The following is a 19,120-nucleotide window of genomic DNA, read 5'->3' on the forward strand; positions in this document are numbered from 1 at the left end:
TGTGACTTCTGCCAACGACATGTCGTAAAGACGCATTTTATTGATCAATGCCCTTCTAAATTCAGAAACATCAGTGCGTACTGAAGGTAAGCTTTGGGATAGTCTTTCTATATCTCTAGTTCCGAGTGCTTTGGCAACAGTTTGGTTTTGGACAACAGAAGAGTTGGTAGGAACACTTTCAGTTCCCTCAATTCCCTGAGATCTTCTTGCAACACAAACCTTTACTGAATCTACAGGCTTATCAGTTACTGATGGGATGTCTACATCTGTTTCAAAGAATGCTTTTAAGTCAGGATAAGTTTCATCTGACTGTTGGTCTTCTGAGTCACATTTGGTTGAGGCCTTGTTATGGCCTACCTTAGTGTGCATTTGTTTGTTCTGTTCTTTTAAATTAGCTATACACCTAGATTGTTCTTGTGCAATGGATAAGCTAAATTCCCTATGGCAACAGATTATGCCTTTCATGTTTTTCTTTCTGATACATGCACCTAACACCTTCTTGCATTCTTCAATAGACCAAATCTTATCTGGATGAATCTCATATTTCTCTGTTAGTTCTTGTCTAACTTTTTCAGTGACTATTAGATCCATCTGTTCTCCTAACAGTGTTTTAAATTCGCTATCTGACCACAAAGGATTAGCAAGACCACCTTTTTTAGTTGTGGAGATTAGTCTAGCACTTTTCTTAATCATTTTGTGGATTTCTTTGTTACCACACAAAGAAGCACTAAACTTCTCTGATCACAGAGGGTACGCTTGTTAACACAAATCAACTATTGTTAAACTTCCTTGTTATCAACAGATCACAAACAATTAGTACGTTACGCTAATCTTCCCTAAAAGAAAAATGCAAAGGATCTTTCACCTTCTTAACTTTTAGAGGATAAAACAAACAAAAACACTAAATCTTCTCTGATCAAAAGAGGCTACACTCGATAACACAGTTAACCTTCCATGCCCAGAGCAAAGGGTAACACACAAAATATTAGCAATTTATACTAAAATCTTCCCTGCCTGAAAAAAAACTTTTTCCACTTCCCTGGCAAAGCAGAGGATAAAACACAAATTATTAGCACGTTACGCTAATCTTCCCTGAAAGAAACGGAAAGGATCTTTCACCTTCCTAACTTTTTAGAGGATAAAACAAAATTACTAGCATGTATTGCTAACTCTTCCCTGCCTGAAACAGAGGATCAAACTTTCCTCTCTAAAAGAAAAACTTTTAAAAGGGTAACCAAAATAAATAGCCTGTAAGACTACCTCTTCTCTGCTTGCACAGAGGCTAACAATATTTTAACTTGAATGCTAAAATCTTCCCTGTCTGCACAGAGGATACCAACAACTTCCCTGACTATTCAGAGGATCAAACTCTCTTCTCTAAAAGAAATTTTTTAGAGGGTAACACCACAAGGTAACAAACAACAAAACAAATAATTAGCAAAATAATACTAATCTTCCCTGCCTGACACAGAGGATATCTTTTTAACATGTGATGTTAAAAACGTCCCTGCCTGAACAGAGGATATATTTTCATCTTTAAAAGACAACTTTTAAAGGATAACTTTAGGTAATCAAACACTACAGCTGTCTGATAACTCTTTCTCTGACGGCGCAGAGGCACAAAATTCGTACTGGTCTGCAGTTGTTCTTTGAATAGAGTGAAACTCACCAAATCTTTAGTTGTACGGAAAGATTCCGTCTGGAACTCAGTCAGAAAGATAATTCTTTGTTGAAATCTTTGTTGAGCTTGAAGTTTCAAAATTCAGTCTGGAATTCAGTCAGAAGTTCATTCTTTGTTGAGATTCTTTTTTTGAGCTTGAAGTTTCAAGATTCAGTCTGGAATTCAGTCTTTGTTGAAATCTTTTGTTGAGATTCAGTTCTGGATTCAGGTGTTTCAGCTCCATCCGGCTCACGGCACCATCTGTTGTGAACTTTTTCTTCTCAAGTGTAGAAAAGATAGAGTTGCAGACCAGGAGATTGTTGAGGTATAAGTTCTTTATTTCGTCGCTGTAGTCATCTCAATCAAGTCTAACTAAGGCAGTATACATTTAGTTCATATACCCTTTCAGGGGGAGGAGTTACATAAAGGTGGAAACAAAAGCATGTAAATGAGGCATCTGGGTTAAGGAATGTGCCCTAGACTGAGAGTGTTACCAATCCTAATCCAATCAGCATAACAGTGTGATGTAAATATCCTAATCCAATCAGCCAGACTCTTCACCGATACCTTCACATTATCTTAATGGCCAGGCAGTGCATAAAGACAAAAGGTGATAGTCTCAGTGCTCTGACCAATTTAACTTACAATAGAGAGCTGGACAGACAGGAACAGGCAGGTTTGTGACATAATTTACCTTAGATACAAAATTCACACTAATAAACTTTCTCAGTTTCTATACTATTGTATTGGAAGCTCAATTAAACATTTAAATAAAATTTGTAATCCTACAACAGACAAGTAAAATCAGTGGTAAAATCACAGCTTTAAAAATTAAAATCTTGCCTTCAAACGTCAATTGTCTCAGTCCCCAAAAGCCCAGTCTTTGCCTGACTTTCCCTAACATGTCAGTCCAGTTTCCTTGTCCTCCACCCTCTCTGTCAAATTTTACACCTAAAATTTTCAAATCATTGTCTTTAAAATCCAAATCTAGTCCAACTGTGTCCACGTTCCCCCACGGCCCGAAGAGCTGGGCCTCGGACTTACTCCTATTGAGCTTGGCGCCCGAGGCCCGACCGTACCAGTCAGTCAAGTCCATTGCTCTTCGTACTGATAAAAGGTCAGTCGCTAAAAGGGTCACGTCATCCATATATAAAACACAGGTCGCCGTCAGTCCACCAGTCCCTGGGATGTCTAGTCCTTTAATCCATTTATCCCTTCTCAAGATTTGTGCCAGTGGCTCAATACAAGCCACATACAGAAGGGGAGATAAAGGACACCCCTGACGGACGCCGCTGTGGAGTTTTACAGCTTTGGATAAATGCCCGTTAACCAAAATTATGCTAGACAGCTCGTTGTACAGCAGTCCCACCCAGGCTATAAACCTCCCAGGAAACCCCATTTTTTCCAGTACCTTAAACAGGAACTGGTGCGAGATACGGTCGAATGCCTTTTCAAAGTCTAAATTTAGGACTACTAGCTGAATGTTTCTGTCTCTCGCAAAACAGATGGCGTCTCTGATCAGTACCAGGCTGTCCGTGATCTTCCTTCCGGGCACGGCGCATGCTTGATCCAAGTGGATTACGTCTGCTAAAACTGTCGACATACGCGTGGCTAAAATTTTGCTAAAAAGTTTGCAGTCAACGTTTAAAAGAGTGATGGGTCGCCAATTCTTTAAGTCAGTCTTGTCGCCTTTCTTATGTAATAGCGTCACTATCCCTATTCTGAAGCTGTCTGGAAGTCTGTTCACATTGTCAAATTCTTTAAAAACAGTCAGTAAGTCATGTGCTAAAATGTCCCCAAAGGTCAAGTAAAATTCAAGTGGTAGTCCGTCTAGTCCTGGGGACTTCCCACGCTTAAAACCTTTCAGAGCTTTTTGTATTTCTAAAATCGTAAAATCCTGTCTTAAAAGTGCACATTGACTCTGGAGCTTTTTGTCTAAAAAATTTAAAACTTCCATTAAGGTATCGTCGTGTACTTGTTTTAGGCCATATAAATCACTATAAAAGTTTTCCACCCCTCTTAAAATCTCTTCTGTTTCATTTACCACCCTCCCATCCGATTTCAAAGTTGTCAAAGCCCCTCCCCGTGTTATAATTTTTTTTTAAAAATATCTTGTACACTTTTCCCCTTCTTCAATATCTTGTTCTCTACTCCTTAAAATGACACCTTTACTTTGAATTTGGGCTAAAACTGACATTTCTTGTTTTACTTCTTTTATTTCTTCACTAAAATCAAACCCAATTTTTAAAAGATTAAAATACCTCTGTAGTCGTTTTTGCAACCCCATCATGCGTCTCTTTTCTTTTTTCTTTTTCTCCTTTCCTATTTTCTTAAAAAACTGTCTCGTCCGTTCCTTTACCATTTCCCACCACTGTGCACGTGAATCATAAAAGTCTTGGAGGGTCTGCCATCGGCTGAACTGCTCCCTGTACTCACTAAATACTTCCTCATCCTCCAACAGGGAGCAGTTCAACTTCCACAGCCCTCCTCCTACTGTCACACCAGAGGCCAGTGAAAGGGTGCAGGATAGCATCATGTGATCAGAAAAAAAGAGGGGGGATAATGTAGCATCGGTTGGCAAGCAGTCCCGTGTAAAAATGTAGTCAATGCGAGAGGCTCTGGTGCCATCACCACTGAACCAGGTGAAGCCCTCCTCTCTCTGATGCATTTTTTTAAAGCAGTCGACTAAATTAAAATCTCTGACTAAATTTTGCAATAAAACCGATGTTTTGTCAAATTTAAAACCTTCTACCCTCTTCCTATCTTTCGGAGTTAAGACACAGTTAAAATCCCCTGCCACCACCAAAGGGGCCCTCCCTAACATGTGGGGCTGCAGGTCTTCTAAAAGCTCATATCTTTCATTCTTATCATTAAAACCATACACATTAAGAACATTAAAATCCTTATCTAAAAAAGTCAAGTTTGCTAAAATTGCTCGCCCATCCCTTACCACCGTGCTGCCCTTCACCAAGATGTTTGGATTGTTGATTAAAATAGCAACACCGTCATTTTTGTTAAAATTGGACCCACTCCAGATAGAATGTCCAGGGGTCCAAAGCTCCTCCCACTTTCTGTAATTGGATAAAAAGGGCAAAGCACATTCTTGCAATAAAAACACATCTGACTTACAGGATTTTAAAAAGGATAAAACGCTCTGTGCTCGTATATCACTTCTCACACTTCTCACATTTATTGTAGAGATTGTGAGGGCCATGAGCAGTATAGTTAAAATGATATGAACTTTTAAAAGAAGACTAATAAAAGACATACAGAGGCATCTTTAAAATTATGTTATTTCTTGTTCCTCATGCCTCTCCCTTCTCCCATGGGGGCTGGGTTCAGGAGGGCAAGAGGTTGACACTTCCGAAGCCACAGAGCTGAACTCTTGCGACTCTTTCGGTGTTGATGTTCTTAGCTTAAAATGCAGAAAGGAAACTTCATTAGGGGATTCTGAGGGCCACATGCGGTCTGGATCCTCCGGGGAGAAACTATCCAGCCCTTGTGTAGCCCTCATTCTTTTCTCCACTACTACACACAACGGAGATCCCGCAGTTCTCTTCTGCACTTGAGCATTTGGGAGTGAAAGGTCAGTTTCACTCCCACTGGAGGGCATACTCACCTCCGAGACGGTGTTGAGGGAGGAAACCGTTTCATCCTCTCCGTCTTCTGTTTCCTTTCCTTTATCTTGTCCGGGAGTGGTTTCCTCCCCCTGTTCGGTTTCAAGCTGTGACTCCGCCCCTGTGGCCGCCCCACTTCCTTTTTCCTGACAAATCCCTGAGGCTGGCTGGGAATTTGAAATTCCCGCCAAAATCTCAGGGACCACCTCCTTCTCTCTTTGTTCTTTTGTTTGTTCCACATGTGGGGCGGCCATTTTGTTCCCTTTCAATTTGTTGGCAAAACTTTTAGGGCAATCTCTGTAGAGATGGTCAGTTTCACCACAAAGATTACACCTTCTGCCAATGGTACATTCTTCAAAGATGTGACCAATTCCTCTACACTTCCCACATGTTAATTCCTTGCATGCATCAGCTAAATGCCCCATCCTCCCACACTTCCTGCACAGTTTGGGCATTCCTTGGTAGTGAATGTAGCCCCTGTTCTCTCCCAACACAATCATTGAAGGCAGATGCTTCAGGCCCTGGTAGCCCCCGGCGTCCTCCCATTGTTTAATGGGAATTCGCCAGGAGCAATTCCAGATACCATCTTCATCTAACACTTTGGTTGGTTGACCCCGAACAGTGCAAAATCTGCCCAGCCAGACACAAATGTCCTCCCCATTCACTGTTTCATTAAACATCCTAACAATCACAGTTTTTAATGAATTGTCAGAAAGTTTCTCCACAGTAAACATAGCGAATTGGGCTTTGCATGCATCAAACCTTTGCCAGAATTCAATTAACAGGGAAGCACTTTTGAAACTTAAATCAAAACCTTTGTTCAGGGGGAGAGTTACTAGGCAGTTCAAGTCCTCGGGTCTAAAATTTAGGGCTTTCTGGATCAGCTTCCTGGAGAAGTCAAGACGTGACAACCCCAGGAGCTTACCATCCACCTCTTTAAATAAAAAACGCACGCTGTGGTGCCTCCGCATGCCGGCACGAGCAGCCGACATGGTGGAGACACCAACAGCTATTTAAAACACAACCTTAAAACCGTAATAAATAAATAAATAAATAAATAACTTACCTTAAGAACAAAAGATTCCTTGGAAAACCAAGTCGTCCGGATAAAAAAAAAAAAAGGCACTGCCAATATACCTCTCAGAAGTTTGAGGCTCAAGCCACTGAACGACCCAAGCCGGAAAATCCTCCAAGAGGCGATCGCTGCCTCTACCCTCGGACCAGATACTAGATCTTAGCCAAAAGGCCGAGAAGCGATGACACAATGACGCAGAGGCGGGGGAGCCGTCAAAGGCCACGCCCACCTGGGCCGTGGCGAGAGGGTCTAAAGGTCGCCAACAAACAAGCTCAGCTCACAGCAATACAAGCTCAGCTTGACTGTTGACACCGAAAATGGATCACAGCAGAGCGCACAACACGACACTTTGGAGTGCAACCTGGGATTTTGGACCAACAAACATTCTGCCCTAAAAGTGAGCGGGCAGACCAAAGCGTACGTCGTAGAGACTTGAAACTCTTGAGGGATGGTAGTACCCGCCCGGTCTACAACATCACCAAGGCTCGGCCCAATCGGCCCCAAGGTGGCGCTGCAGCGATCAGAAGTACGAAATGCCTCGTAACTCCTGAACCGTCCGTCGCAGACCCAAGTGTCTTACATCACCGGAATCCTTGGCTCGGGCCGAACAAGACGCAGGCCTCGGATTCGATGGTTGCGCTGGCGAGATTTTCGGGTATTTGGGATTTTGTGAAAAAGCTACTTTTGCACACTAGTCCTAGGTCTTTCGCCCGATCTGACCCAAACCGGTGCAGAAAGATTCCCTGGAGTCTGATTGCCGACAGCGATGGGGAAAAAAGTCGGAATTTCGATTCACGTTGGCGACGGGACGCCAAAACGTTGGGAGTGGGCGAGGCGGGCTTTACTTAAATGGCCATAACTCTCCAACGGAATGAGACAATTACACCCAAGTCGGTACACCTGTGCACGGGCTCAGCCTGTGCTCAGGTGAAAAGGGATGTGGCGAATGGCCACTTGGTGGCGCTGTAAACAGTAAAAACAACAACATGAATACGGCCATAGGCGACTGTATGTCAGGTGATTTTTCACACATGCACAAGGTATTCATACCACATGATAGAACTCCTCATTCGGAACAACTTTGCTTCTAGGACCACTACTGCCAATAAAAGCGCTGGTTGAATAATGAAGATTATTTGAAGAATGATGAAAAAAATAAACTAAAAAACAGCCCTACTTTTGCAGACTGGTCCTAGGTTGAGAGTTTTACATCTCTCGATCAACCACTGCAGTTCAATTCTCTGGACTTCCTAGGTCGTTAACTACCAGAAGAAGAGGAACTCGAACAATCTGCTCTTTTAACCAGTGTGTCCAGGGGAGAGCGCAAACGCAGTCCCCCACTACCATAAATTATGCAGTCGAGATTCCCACATTTGGGGAATTCGCAGGGGTCAGCACAACCGGAGTGCAATGGCCGAGCCTCGCCCTGGGTGAACCACCTTCCTGATCATGGTGTCTCCCCTGCCAGGTAAGTATGAATTCCCAGGCCTCCCGTCAGAGGCACCGTGTCCCTCTCCGCAATCCTCACCAACGGTCGGACAATCAAACACACACCTGATTCAACTCATCAGCTCATTCGTAAAAACTCCAAGAGATAAGAGAGAGACATCAAAAACCTGCAGAGTCGGGCTCTTTTGCTGTTGTTGTTGTGGATGATGTTGTTTTCATGCTCCGGATCCATGAGCCAAAAATCAATTTCATACGCGGTCACCGGATAGTGGACGAATCAGATGTTAAACGAGATAAGAACAGAGTTGTTGTTTTTTTTTCCCTCTCACACCACCATTACCTGTATAGCATATGATCACCTACAACACCTTTAAAGCACCCATACACAGCAATATACGTTACTTCCATTATCACCTGCTGCCACACAAGACTAAAACATCTCTTTCATTGAACACAGTTTTTGGGGGTGCACCGTTCCCAGAAGTACTGCAATACCGGGTCGATGCGTGGAGTGGACGGAGCAAGCCCCTCTTCCATCTCCCAGTTCCAAAAATCAATTTAATATATGGTGCCCGGGTAGGGCACGTATCAGATATTAAACTGATAAGAACAGATTTTTTTTCTTTCGAAAAAGTTTTATTGTCACAAGTTTTCATTCCATGTTTTCCATTTACATTTTTTTTTTTTTTTTTTTAAATCAAGTATTTATTTACACATCTTAAAACAACAAAACAAACAAATAAAAGGACACACTTTATAGTTAAAAATCAATTATTGATTGTGTGTTGTGTAACAGTCCATGTATGTTAATATTTGTGTTGTTTTAAAGGAAACGTAAATGGATTAAAATAAATAGGAATAAAACATAAAAACAATAGAACAATAAAACATGCCAAATAAAACATCTCTTGTACAGGATCGAGGGTGAGTCCCTATCAAGATTGTCCATTCACTCCAGGTCTCCAGAACAGGCCCCAGCCTCCCCGCTTCTGGTGCCCAGCGGAGATCCCCTCTCCTCCGGCCCGCTGGCCCGCTGTTCCCGTAGCCGGTGTGGTGAGGGTGCATCTACGGGCGGCCAGGGTCGGTGGCGGCCGGGACCTTCTACGTGTGACCCCGGCCCCCCCATCCGAATAACGACGTGCGGCCCACCCTGCAGCGTTGATCTTATTTTCTGCTCGCACGCGTGGAGGGGGACCGTCACGCGTTTCCCCACCAGCAGATTTCTGGTGACCCAGATGGCATCCTTGATCACGTTTAGGGTGAGCCAGAGCGAGGAAAATTTTGGTTGTGTCAGCTCCTTCAAGCCCTGACCCACCCCCAGGATGGCGAGCTTGTAGTCCACCTGGGCCCCACCCGCTGGCAGGCACGGGAAAAACAGGGGGCCGGTCTTGGCCCACAGGTCCCGCGCAGCGCCGCACTCCCAGAGCAGATGTCGAACGGTCTCCGGGGAACCACATCCGGACCGTGGGCAGGTGGAGTTTTTGGCCATGCCTCTGGAGTGCATAACCGCCCTGACCGGGAGGATCTCATGAGCCACCATCCACGACAAGTCTTTAAGCCTGTTCTGGAGAGCTGGGTGGGCTGCGTTCCTCCAAACATCTTTGGCCTCACCTAGTGTGAGGCCTGGAACCGGGCTCACCGATTCTCGATCCTGCACAAGAGAGATAAGAGACTTATGGTTAGTTAAAATGGTGGCATCATTTGTCTCTAAAAGATATTTCTTTAAAAATTTCTTAATAAAACTATGCTCTTTTGACAAATTAAAAGACACAGGACTTTTAAGATCAATGGGTAAAATTTTCAAAGTTCTTAGGTATGACCCCATCCAGAATCGGGTCATGGCTGCTGTCTTGTGTTCTCTGGATGGGGTCAGTGCGTACTGGATGTGGAGGGCGGCAAAGCGGCTGCCTAAAAACAGGTGGGGGTCTGGGAGGCCTTTCCCGCCATTCTCTTTTTTCTTTTTGACGACCTCCCTCTTTAGTCGTTCCCACTTGGACCCCCACAGGAAATAAAATACCGCCCTCTCCAGGTTGGCCAGGAATCGTCTTGGGGGACTAAAAACAGAGCAGACAAGTGAAATCAGTGGTAAAATCACAGCTTTAAAAATTAAAATCTTGCCTTCAAACGTCAATTGTCTCAGTCCCCAAAAGCCCAGTCTTTGCCTGACTTTCCCTAACATGTCAGTCCAGTTTCCTTGTCCTCCACCCTCTCTGTCAAATTTTACACCTAAAATTTTCAAATCATTGTCTTTAAAATCCAAATCTAGTCCAACTGTGTCCACGTTCCTCCACGGCCCGAAGAGCTGGGCCTCGGACTTACTCCTATTGAGCTTGGCGCCCGAGGCCCGACCGTACCAGTCAGTCAAGTCCATTGCTCTTCGTACTGATAAAAGGTCAGTCGCTAAAAGGGTCACGTCATCCATATATAAAACACAGGTCGCCGTCAGTCCACCAGTCCCTGGGATGTCTAGTCCTTTAATCCATTTATCCCTTCTCAAGATTTGTGCCAGTGGCTCAATACAAGCCACATACAGAAGGGGAGATAAAGGACACCCCTGACGGACGCCGCTGTAGAGTTTTACAGCTTTGGATAAATGCCCGTTAACCAAAATTCTGCTAGACAGATCGTTGTACAGCAGTCCCACCCAGGCTATAAACCTCCCAGGAAAACCCATTTTTTCCAGTACCTTAAACAGGAACTGGTGCGAGATACGGTCGAATGCCTTTTCAAAGTCTAAATTTAGGACTACTAGCTGAATGTTTCTGTCTCTCGCAAAACAGATGGCGTCTCTGATCAGTACCAGGCTGTCCGTGATCTTCCTTCCGGGCACGGCGCATGCTTGATCCAAGTGGATTACGTCTGCTAAAACTGTCGACATACGCGTGGCTAAAATTTTGCTAAAAAGTTTGCAGTCAACGTTTAAAAGAGTGATGGGTCGCCAATTCTTTAAGTCAGTCTTGTCGCCTTTCTTATGTAATAGCGTCACTATCCCTATTCTGAAGCTGTCTGGAAGTCTGTTCACATTGTCAAATTCTTTAAAAACAGTCAGTAAGTCATGTGCTAAAATGTCCCCAAAGGTCAAGTAAAATTCAAGTGGTAGTCCGTCTAGTCCTGGGGACTTCCCACGCTTAAAACCTTTCAGAGCTTTTTGTATTTCTAAAATCGTAAAATCCTGTCTTAAAAGTGCACATTGACTCTGGAGCTTTTTGTCTAAAAAATTTAAAACTTCCATTAAGGTATCGTCGTGTACTTGTTTTAGGCCATATAAATCACTATAAAAGTTTTCCACCCCTCTTAAAATCTCTTCTGTTTCATTTACCACCCTCCCATCCGATTTCAAAGTTGTCAAAGCCCCTCCCCGTGTTATAATTTTTTTAAAAAAATATCTTGTACACTTTTCCCCTTCTTCAATATCTTGTTCTCTACTCCTTAAAATGACACCTTTACTTTGAATTTGGGCTAAAACTGACATTTCTTGTTTTACTTCTTTAATTTCTTCACTAAAATCAAACCCAATTTTTAAAAGATTAAAATACCTCTGTAGTCGTTTTTGCAACCCCATCATGCGTCTCTTTTCTTTTTTCTTTTTCTCCTTTCCTATTTTCTTAAAAAACTGTCTCGTCCGTTCCTTTACCATTTCCCACCACTGTGCACGTGAATCATAAAAGTCTTGGAGGGTCTGCCATCGGCTGAACTGCTCCCTGTACTCACTAAATACTTCCTCATCCTCCAACAGGGAGCAGTTCAACTTCCACAGCCCTCCTCCTACTGTCACACCAGAGGCCAGTGAAAGGGTGCAGGATAGCATCATGTGATCAGAAAAAAAGAGGGGGGATAATGTAGCATCGGTTGGCAAGCAGTCCCGTGTAAAAATGTAGTCAATGCGAGAGGCTCTGGTGCCATCACCACTGAACCAGGTGAAGCCCTCCTCTCTCTGATGCATTTTTTTAAAGCAGTCGACTAAATTAAAATCTCTGACTAAATTTTGCAATAAAACCGATGTTTTGTCAAATTTAAAACCTTCTACCCTCTTCCTATCTTTCGGAGTTAAGACACAGTTAAAATCCCCTGCCACCACCAAAGGGGCCCTCCCTAACATGTGGGGCTGCAGGTCTTCTAAAAGCTCATATCTTTCATTCTTATCATTAAAACCATACACATTAAGAACATTAAAATCCTTATCTAAAAAAGTCAAGTTTGCTAAAATTGCTCGCCCATCCCTTACCACCGTGCTGCCCTTCACCAAGATGTTTGGATTGTTGATTAAAATAGCAACACCGTCATTTTTGTTAAAATTGGACCCACTCCAGATAGAATGTCCAGGGGTCCAAAGCTCCTCCCACTTTCTGTAATTGGATAAAAAGGGCAAAGCACATTCTTGCAATAAAAACACATCTGACTTACAGGATTTTAAAAAGGATAAAACGCTCTGTGCTCGTATATCACTTCTCACACTTCTCACATTTATTGTAGAGATTGTGAGGGCCATGAGCAGTATAGTTAAAATGATATGAACTTTTAAAAGAACACTAATAAAAGACATACAGAGGCGTCTTTAAAATTATGTTATTTCTTGTTCCTCATGCCTCTCCCTTCTCCCATGGGGGCTGGGTTCAGGAGGGCAAGAGGTTGACACTTCCGAAGCCACAGAGCTGAACTCTTGCGACTCTTTCGGTGTCGATGTTCTTAGCTTAAAATGCAGAAAGGAAACTTCATTAGGGGATTCTGAGGGCCACATGCGGTCTGGATCCTCCGGGGAGAAACTATCCAGCCCTTGTGTAGCCCTCATTCTTTTCTCCACTACTACACACAACGGAGATCCCGCAGTTCTCTTCTGCACTTGAGCATTTGGGAAAGAAAGGTCAGTTTCACTCCCACTGGAGGGCATACTCACCTCCGAGACGGTGTTGAGGGAGGAAACCGTTTCATCCTCTCCGTCTTCTGTTTCCTTTCCTTTATCTTGTCCGGGAGTGGTTTCCTCCCCCTGTTCGGTTTCAAGCTGTGACTCCGCCCCTGTGGCCGCCCCACTTCCTTTTTCCTGACAAATCCCTGAGGCTGGCTGGGAATTTGAAATTCCCGCCAAAATCTCAGGGACCACCTCCTTCTCTCTTTGTTCTTTTGTTTGTTCCACATGTGGGGCGGCCATTTTGTTCCCTTTCAATTTGTTGGCAAAACTTTTAGGGCAATCTCTGTAGAGATGGTCAGTTTCACCACAAAGATTACACCTTCTGCCAATGGTACATTCTTCAAAGATGTGACCAATTCCTCTACACTTCCCACATGTTAATTCCTTGCATGCATCAGCTAAATGCCCCATCCTCCCACACTTCCTGCACAGTTTGGGCATTCCTTGGTAGTGAATGTAGCCCCTGTTCTCTCCCAACACAATCATTGAAGGCAGATGCTTCAGGCCCTGGTAGCCCCCGGCGTCCTCCCATTGTTTAATGGGAATTCGCCAGGAGCAATTCCAGATACCATCTTCATCTAACACTTTGATTGGTTGACCCCGAACAGTGCAAAATCTGCCCAGCCAGACACAAATGTCCTCCCCATTCACTGTTTCATTAAACATCCTAACAATCACAGTTTTTAATGAATTGTCAGAAAGTTTCTCCACAGTAAACATAGCGAATTGGGCTTTGCATGCATCAAACCTTTGCCAGAATTCAATTAACAGGGAAGCACTTTTGAAACTTAAATCAAAACCTTTGTTCAGGGGGAGAGTTACTAGGCAGTTCAAGTCCTCGGGTCTAAAATTTAGGGCTTTCTGGATCAGCTTCCTGGAGAAGTCAAGACGTGACAACCCCAGGAGCTTACCATCCACCTCTTTAAATAAAAAACGCACGCTGTGGTGCCTCCGCATGCCGGCACGAGCAGCCGACATGGTGGAGACACCAACAGCTATTTAAAACACAACCTTAAAACCGTAATAAATAAATAAATAAATAAATAACTTACCTTAAGAACAAAAGATTCCTTGGAAAACCAAGTCGTCCGGATAAAAAAAAAAAAAAAAAAAAAAAAAAAAAAAAGGCACTGCCAATATACCTCTCAGAAGTTTGAGGCTCAAGCCACTGAACGACCCAAGCCGGAAAAACCTCCAAGAGGCGATCGCTGCCTCTACCCTCGGACCAGATACTAGATCTTAGCCAAAAGGCCGAGAAGCGATGACACAATGACGCAGAGGCGGGGGAGCCGTCAAAGGCCACGCCCACCTGGGCCGTGGCGAGAGGGTCTAAAGGTCGCCAACAAACAAGCTCAGCTCACAGCAATACAAGCTCAGCTTGACTGTTGACACCGAAAATGGATCACAGCAGAGCGCACAACACGACACTTTGGAGTGCAACCTGGGATTTTGGACCAACAAACATTCTGCCCTAAAAGTGAGCGGGCAGACCAAAGCGTACGTCGTAGAGACTTGAAACTCTTGAGGGATGGTAGTACCCGCCCGGTCTACAACATCACCAAGGCTCGGCCCAATCGGCCCCAAGGTGGCGCTGCAGCAATCAGAAGTACGAAATGCCTCGTAACTCCTGAACCGTCCGTCGCAGACCCAAGTGTCTTACATCACCGGAATCCTTGGCTCGGGCCGAACAAGACGCAGGCCTCGGATTCGATGGTTGCGCTGGCGAGATTTTCGGGTATTTGGGATTTTGTGAAAAAGCTACTTTTTCACACTAGTCCTAGGTCTTTCGCCCGATCTGACCCAAACCGGTGCAGAAAGATTCCCTGGAGTCTGATTGCCGACAGCGATGGGGAAAAAAGTCGGAATTTCGATTCACGTTGGCGACGGGACGCCAAAACGTTGGGAGTGGGCGAGGCGGGCTTTACTTAAATGGCCATAACTCTCCAACGGAATGAGACAATTACACCCAAGTCGGTACACCTGTGCACGGGCTCAGCCTGTGCTCAGGTGAAAAGGGATGTGGCGACTGGCCACTTGGTGGCGCTGTAAACAGTAAAAACAACAACATGAATACGGCCATAGGCGACTGTATGTCAGGTGATTTTTCACACATGCACAAGGTATTCATACCACATGATAGAACTCCTCATTCGGAACAACTTTGCTTCTAGGACCACTGCTGCCAATAAAAGCGCTGGTTGAATAATGGACATTATTTGAAGAATGATGAAAAAAATAAACTAAAAAACAGCCCTACTTTTGCAGACTGGTCCTAGGTTGAGAGTTTTACATCTCTCGATCAACCACTGCAGTTCAATTCTCTGGACTTCCTAGGTCGTTAACTACCAGAAGAAGAGGAACTCGGACAATCTGCTCTTTTAACCAGTGTGTCCAGGGGAGAGCGCGAACGCAGTCCCCCACTACCATGAATTATGCAGTCGAGATTCCCACATTTGGGGAATTCGCAGGGGTCAGCACAACCGGAGTGCAATGGCCGAGCCTCGCCCTGGGTGAACCACCTTCCTGATCATGGTGTCTCCCCTGCCAGGTAAGTATGAATTCCCAGGCCTCCCGTCAGAGGCACCGTGTCCCTCTCCGCAATCCTCACCAACGGTCGGACAATCAAACACACACCTGATTCAACTCATCAGCTCATTCGTAAAAACTCCAAGAGATAAGAGAGAGACATCAAAAACCTGCAGAGTCGGGCTCTTTTGCTGTTGTTGTTGTGGATGATGTTGTTTTCATGCTCCGGATCCATGAGCCAAAAATCAATTTCATACGCGGTCACCGGATAGTGGACGAATCAGATGTTAAACGAGATAAGAACAGAGTTGTTGTTTTTTTTTCCCTCTCACACCACCATTACCTGTATAGCATATGATCACCTACAACACCTTTAAAGCACCCATACACAGCAATATACGTTACTTCCATTAACACCTGCTGCCACACAAGACTAAAACATCTCTTTCATTGAACACAGTTTTTGGGGGTGCACCGTTCCCAGAAGTACTGCAATACCGGGTCGATGCGTGGAGTGGACGGAGCAAGCCCCTCTTCCATCTCCCAGTTCCAAAAATCAATTTAATATATGGTGCCCGGGTAGGGCACGTATCAGATATTAAACTGATAAGAACAGATACTACACTTGATCTTAGCCAAAAGGCCGAGAAGCGATGACACAATGACGCAGAGGCGGGGGAGCCGTCAAAGGCCACGCCCACCTGGGCCGTGGCGAGAGGGTCTAAAGGTCGCCAACAAACAAGCTCAGCTCACAGCAATACAAGCTCAGCTTGACTGTTGACACCGAAAATGGATCACAGCAGAGCGCACAACACGACACTTTGGAGTGCAACCTGGGATTTTGGACCAACAAACATTCTGCCCTAAAAGTGAGCGGGCAGACCAAAGCGTACGTCGTAGAGACTTGAAACTCTTGAGGGATGGTAGTACCCGCCCGGTCTACAACATCACCAAGGCTCGGCCCAATCGGCCCCAAGGTGGCGCTGCAGCGATCAGAAGTACGAAATGCCTCGTAACTCCTGAACCGTCCGTCGCAGACCCAAGTGTCTTACATCACCGGAATCCTTGGCTCGGGCCGAACAAGACGCAGGCCTCGGATTCGATGGTTGCGCTGGCGAGATTTTCGGGTATTTGGGATTTTGTGAAAAAGCTACTTTTGCACACTAGTCCTAGGTCTTTCGCCCGAACTGACCCAAACCGGTGCAGAAAGATTCCCTGGAGTCTGATTGCCGACAGCGATGGGGAAAAAAGTCGGAATTTCGATTCACGTTGGCGACGGGACGCCAAAACGTTGGGAGTGGGCGAGGCGGGCTTTACTTAAATGGCCATAACTCTCCAACGGAATGAGACAATTACACCCAAGTCGGTACACCTGTGCACGGGCTCAGCCTGTGCTCAGGTGAAAAGGGATGTGGCGACTGGCCACTTGGTGGCGCTGTAAACAGTAAAAACAACAACATGAATACGGCCATAGGCGACTGTATGTCAGGTGATTTTTCACACATGCACAAGGTATTCATACCACATGATAGAACTCCTCATTCGGAACAACTTTGCTTCTAGGACCACTGCTGCCAATAAAAGCGCTGGTTGAATAATGGACATTATTTGAAGAATGATGAAAAAAATAAACTAAAAAACAGCCCTACTTTTGCAGACTGGTCCTAGGTTGAGAGTTTTACATCTCTCGATCAACCACTGCAGTTCAATTCTCTGGACTTCCTAGGTCGTTAACTACCAGAAGAAGAGGAACTCGGACAATCTGCTCTTTTAACCAGTGTGTCCAGGGGAGAGCGCGAACGCAGTCCCCCACTACCATGAATTATGCAGTCGAGATTCCCACATTTGGGGAATTCGCAGGGGTCAGCACAACCGGAGTGCAATGGCCGAGCCTCGCCCTGGGTGAACCACCTTCCTGATCATGGTGTCTCCCCTGCCAGGTAAGTATGAATTCCCAGGCCTCCCGTCAGAGCCACCGTGTCCCTCTCCGCAATCCTCACCAACGGTCGGACAATCAAACACACACCTGATTCAACTCATCAGCTCATTCGTAAAAACTCCAAGAGATAAGAGAGAGACATCAAAAACCTGCAGAGTCGGGCTCTTTTGCTGTTGTTGTTGTGGATGATGTTGTTTTCATGCTCCGGATCCATGAGCCAAAAATCAATTTCATACGCGGTCACCGGATAGTGGACGAATCAGATGTTAAACGAGATAAGAACAGAGTTGTTGTTTTTTTTTTCCTCTCACACCACCATTACCTGTATAGCATATGATCACCTACAACACCTTTAAAGCACCCATACACAGCAATATACGTTACTTCCATTAACACCTGCTGCCACACAAGACTAAAACATCTCTTTCATTGAACACAGTTTTTGGGGGTGCACCGTTCCCAGAAGTACTGCAATACCGGGTCGATGCGTGGAGTGGACGGAGCAAGCCCCTCTTCCATCTCCCAGTTCCAAAAATCAATTTAATATATGGTGCCCGGGTAGGGCACGTATCAGATATTAAACTGATAAGAACAGATACTACACTTGATCTTAGCCAAAAGGCCGAGAAGCGATGACACAATGACGCAGAGGCGGGGGAGCCGTCAAAGGCCACGCCCACCTGGGCCGTGGCGAGAGGGTCTAAAGGTCGCCAACAAACAAGCTCAGCTCACAGCAATACAAGCTCAGCTTGACTGTTGACACCGAAAATGGATCACAGCAGAGCGCACAACACGACACTTTGGAGTGCAACCTGGGATTTTGGACCAACAAACATTCTGCCCTAAAAGTGAGCGGGCAGACCAAAGCGTACGTCGTAGAGACTTGAAACTCTTGAGGGATGGTAGTACCCGCCCGGTCTACAACATCACCAAGGCTCGGCCCAATCGGCCCCAAGGTGGCGCTGCAGCGATCAGAAGTACGAAATGCCTCGTAACTCCTGAACCGTCCGTCGCAGACCCAAGTGTCTTACATCACCGGAATCCTTGGCTCGGGCCGAACAAGACGCAGGCCTCGGATTCGATGGTTGCGCTGGCGAGATTTTCGGGTATTTGGGATTTTGTGAAAAAGCTACTTTTGCACACTAGTCCTAGGTCTTTCGCCCGAACTGACCCAAACCGGTGCAGAAAGATTCCCTGGAGTCTGATTGCCGACAGCGATGGGGAAAAAAGTCGGAATTTCGATTCACGTTGGCGACGGGACGCCAAAACGTTGGGAGTGGGCGAGGCGGGCTTTACTTAAATGGCCATAACTCTCCAACGGAATGAGACAATTACACCCAAGTCGGTACACCTGTGCACGGGCTCAGCCTGTGCTCAGGTGAAAAGGGATGTGGCGACTGGCCACTTGGTGGCGCTGTAAACAGTAAAAACAACAACATGAATACGGCCATAGGCGACTGTATGTCAGGTGATTTTTCACACATGCACAAGGTATTCATACCACATGATAGAACTCCTCATTCGGAACAACTTTGCTTCTAGGACCACTGCTGCCAATAAAAGCGCTGGTTGAATAATGGACATTATTTGAAGAATGATGAAAAAAATAAACTAAAAAACAGCCCTACTTTTGCAGACTGGTCCTAGGTTGAGAGTTTTACATCTCTCGATCAACCACTGCAGTTCAATTCTCTGGACTTCCTAGGTCGTTAACTACCAGAAGAAGAGGAACTCGGACAATCTGCTCTTTTAACCAGTGTGTCCAGGGGAGAGCGCGAACGCAGTCCCCCACTACCATGAATTATGCAGTCGAGATTCCCACATTTGGGGAATTCGCAGGGGTCAGCACAACCGGAGTGCAATGGCCGAGCCTCGCCCTGGGTGAACCACCTTCCTGATCATGGTGTCTCCCCTGCCAGGTAAGTATGAATTCCCAGGCCTCCCGTCA

At 45.3% G+C, this 19,120-nt stretch overlaps 6 non-coding genes and 1 pseudogene across 6 annotated transcripts; all 7 read right to left on the reverse strand.

Moving 5' to 3' along the window:
• Positions 1-7,664: 7,664 nt before the first annotated feature.
• On the reverse strand, positions 7,665-7,828 carry LOC143726869 (U1 spliceosomal RNA). The gene has a single exon (XR_013199094.1). It is a non-coding gene; the product is annotated as a U1 spliceosomal RNA (small nuclear RNA).
• A 434-nt stretch (positions 7,829-8,262) lies between these two features.
• LOC143727299 (U2 spliceosomal RNA) lies at positions 8,263-8,439 on the reverse strand (annotated as a pseudogene).
• A 6,660-nt stretch (positions 8,440-15,099) lies between these two features.
• On the reverse strand, positions 15,100-15,263 carry LOC143726932 (U1 spliceosomal RNA). Its single transcript, XR_013199154.1, has one exon. It is a non-coding gene; the product is annotated as a U1 spliceosomal RNA (small nuclear RNA).
• Positions 15,264-15,697: 434 nt separating this feature from the next.
• LOC143727060 (U2 spliceosomal RNA) lies at positions 15,698-15,888 on the reverse strand. The gene has a single exon (XR_013199269.1). It is a non-coding gene; the product is annotated as a U2 spliceosomal RNA (small nuclear RNA).
• A 1,129-nt stretch (positions 15,889-17,017) lies between these two features.
• On the reverse strand, positions 17,018-17,181 carry LOC143726933 (U1 spliceosomal RNA). The gene has a single exon (XR_013199155.1). It is a non-coding gene; the product is annotated as a U1 spliceosomal RNA (small nuclear RNA).
• A 434-nt stretch (positions 17,182-17,615) lies between these two features.
• LOC143727061 (U2 spliceosomal RNA) lies at positions 17,616-17,806 on the reverse strand. Its single transcript, XR_013199270.1, has one exon. It is a non-coding gene; the product is annotated as a U2 spliceosomal RNA (small nuclear RNA).
• A 1,129-nt stretch (positions 17,807-18,935) lies between these two features.
• LOC143726934 (U1 spliceosomal RNA) lies at positions 18,936-19,099 on the reverse strand. Its single transcript, XR_013199156.1, has one exon. It is a non-coding gene; the product is annotated as a U1 spliceosomal RNA (small nuclear RNA).
• Positions 19,100-19,120: the final 21 nt, after the last annotated feature.

Source organism: Siphateles boraxobius, unplaced genomic scaffold, assembly GCF_051911475.1.
Source record: "Siphateles boraxobius isolate OS27281-9 unplaced genomic scaffold, OSU_SipBor_1 77, whole genome shotgun sequence".
In the NCBI taxonomy this organism is placed as follows: Eukaryota; Metazoa; Chordata; class Actinopteri; order Cypriniformes; family Leuciscidae; genus Siphateles; species Siphateles boraxobius.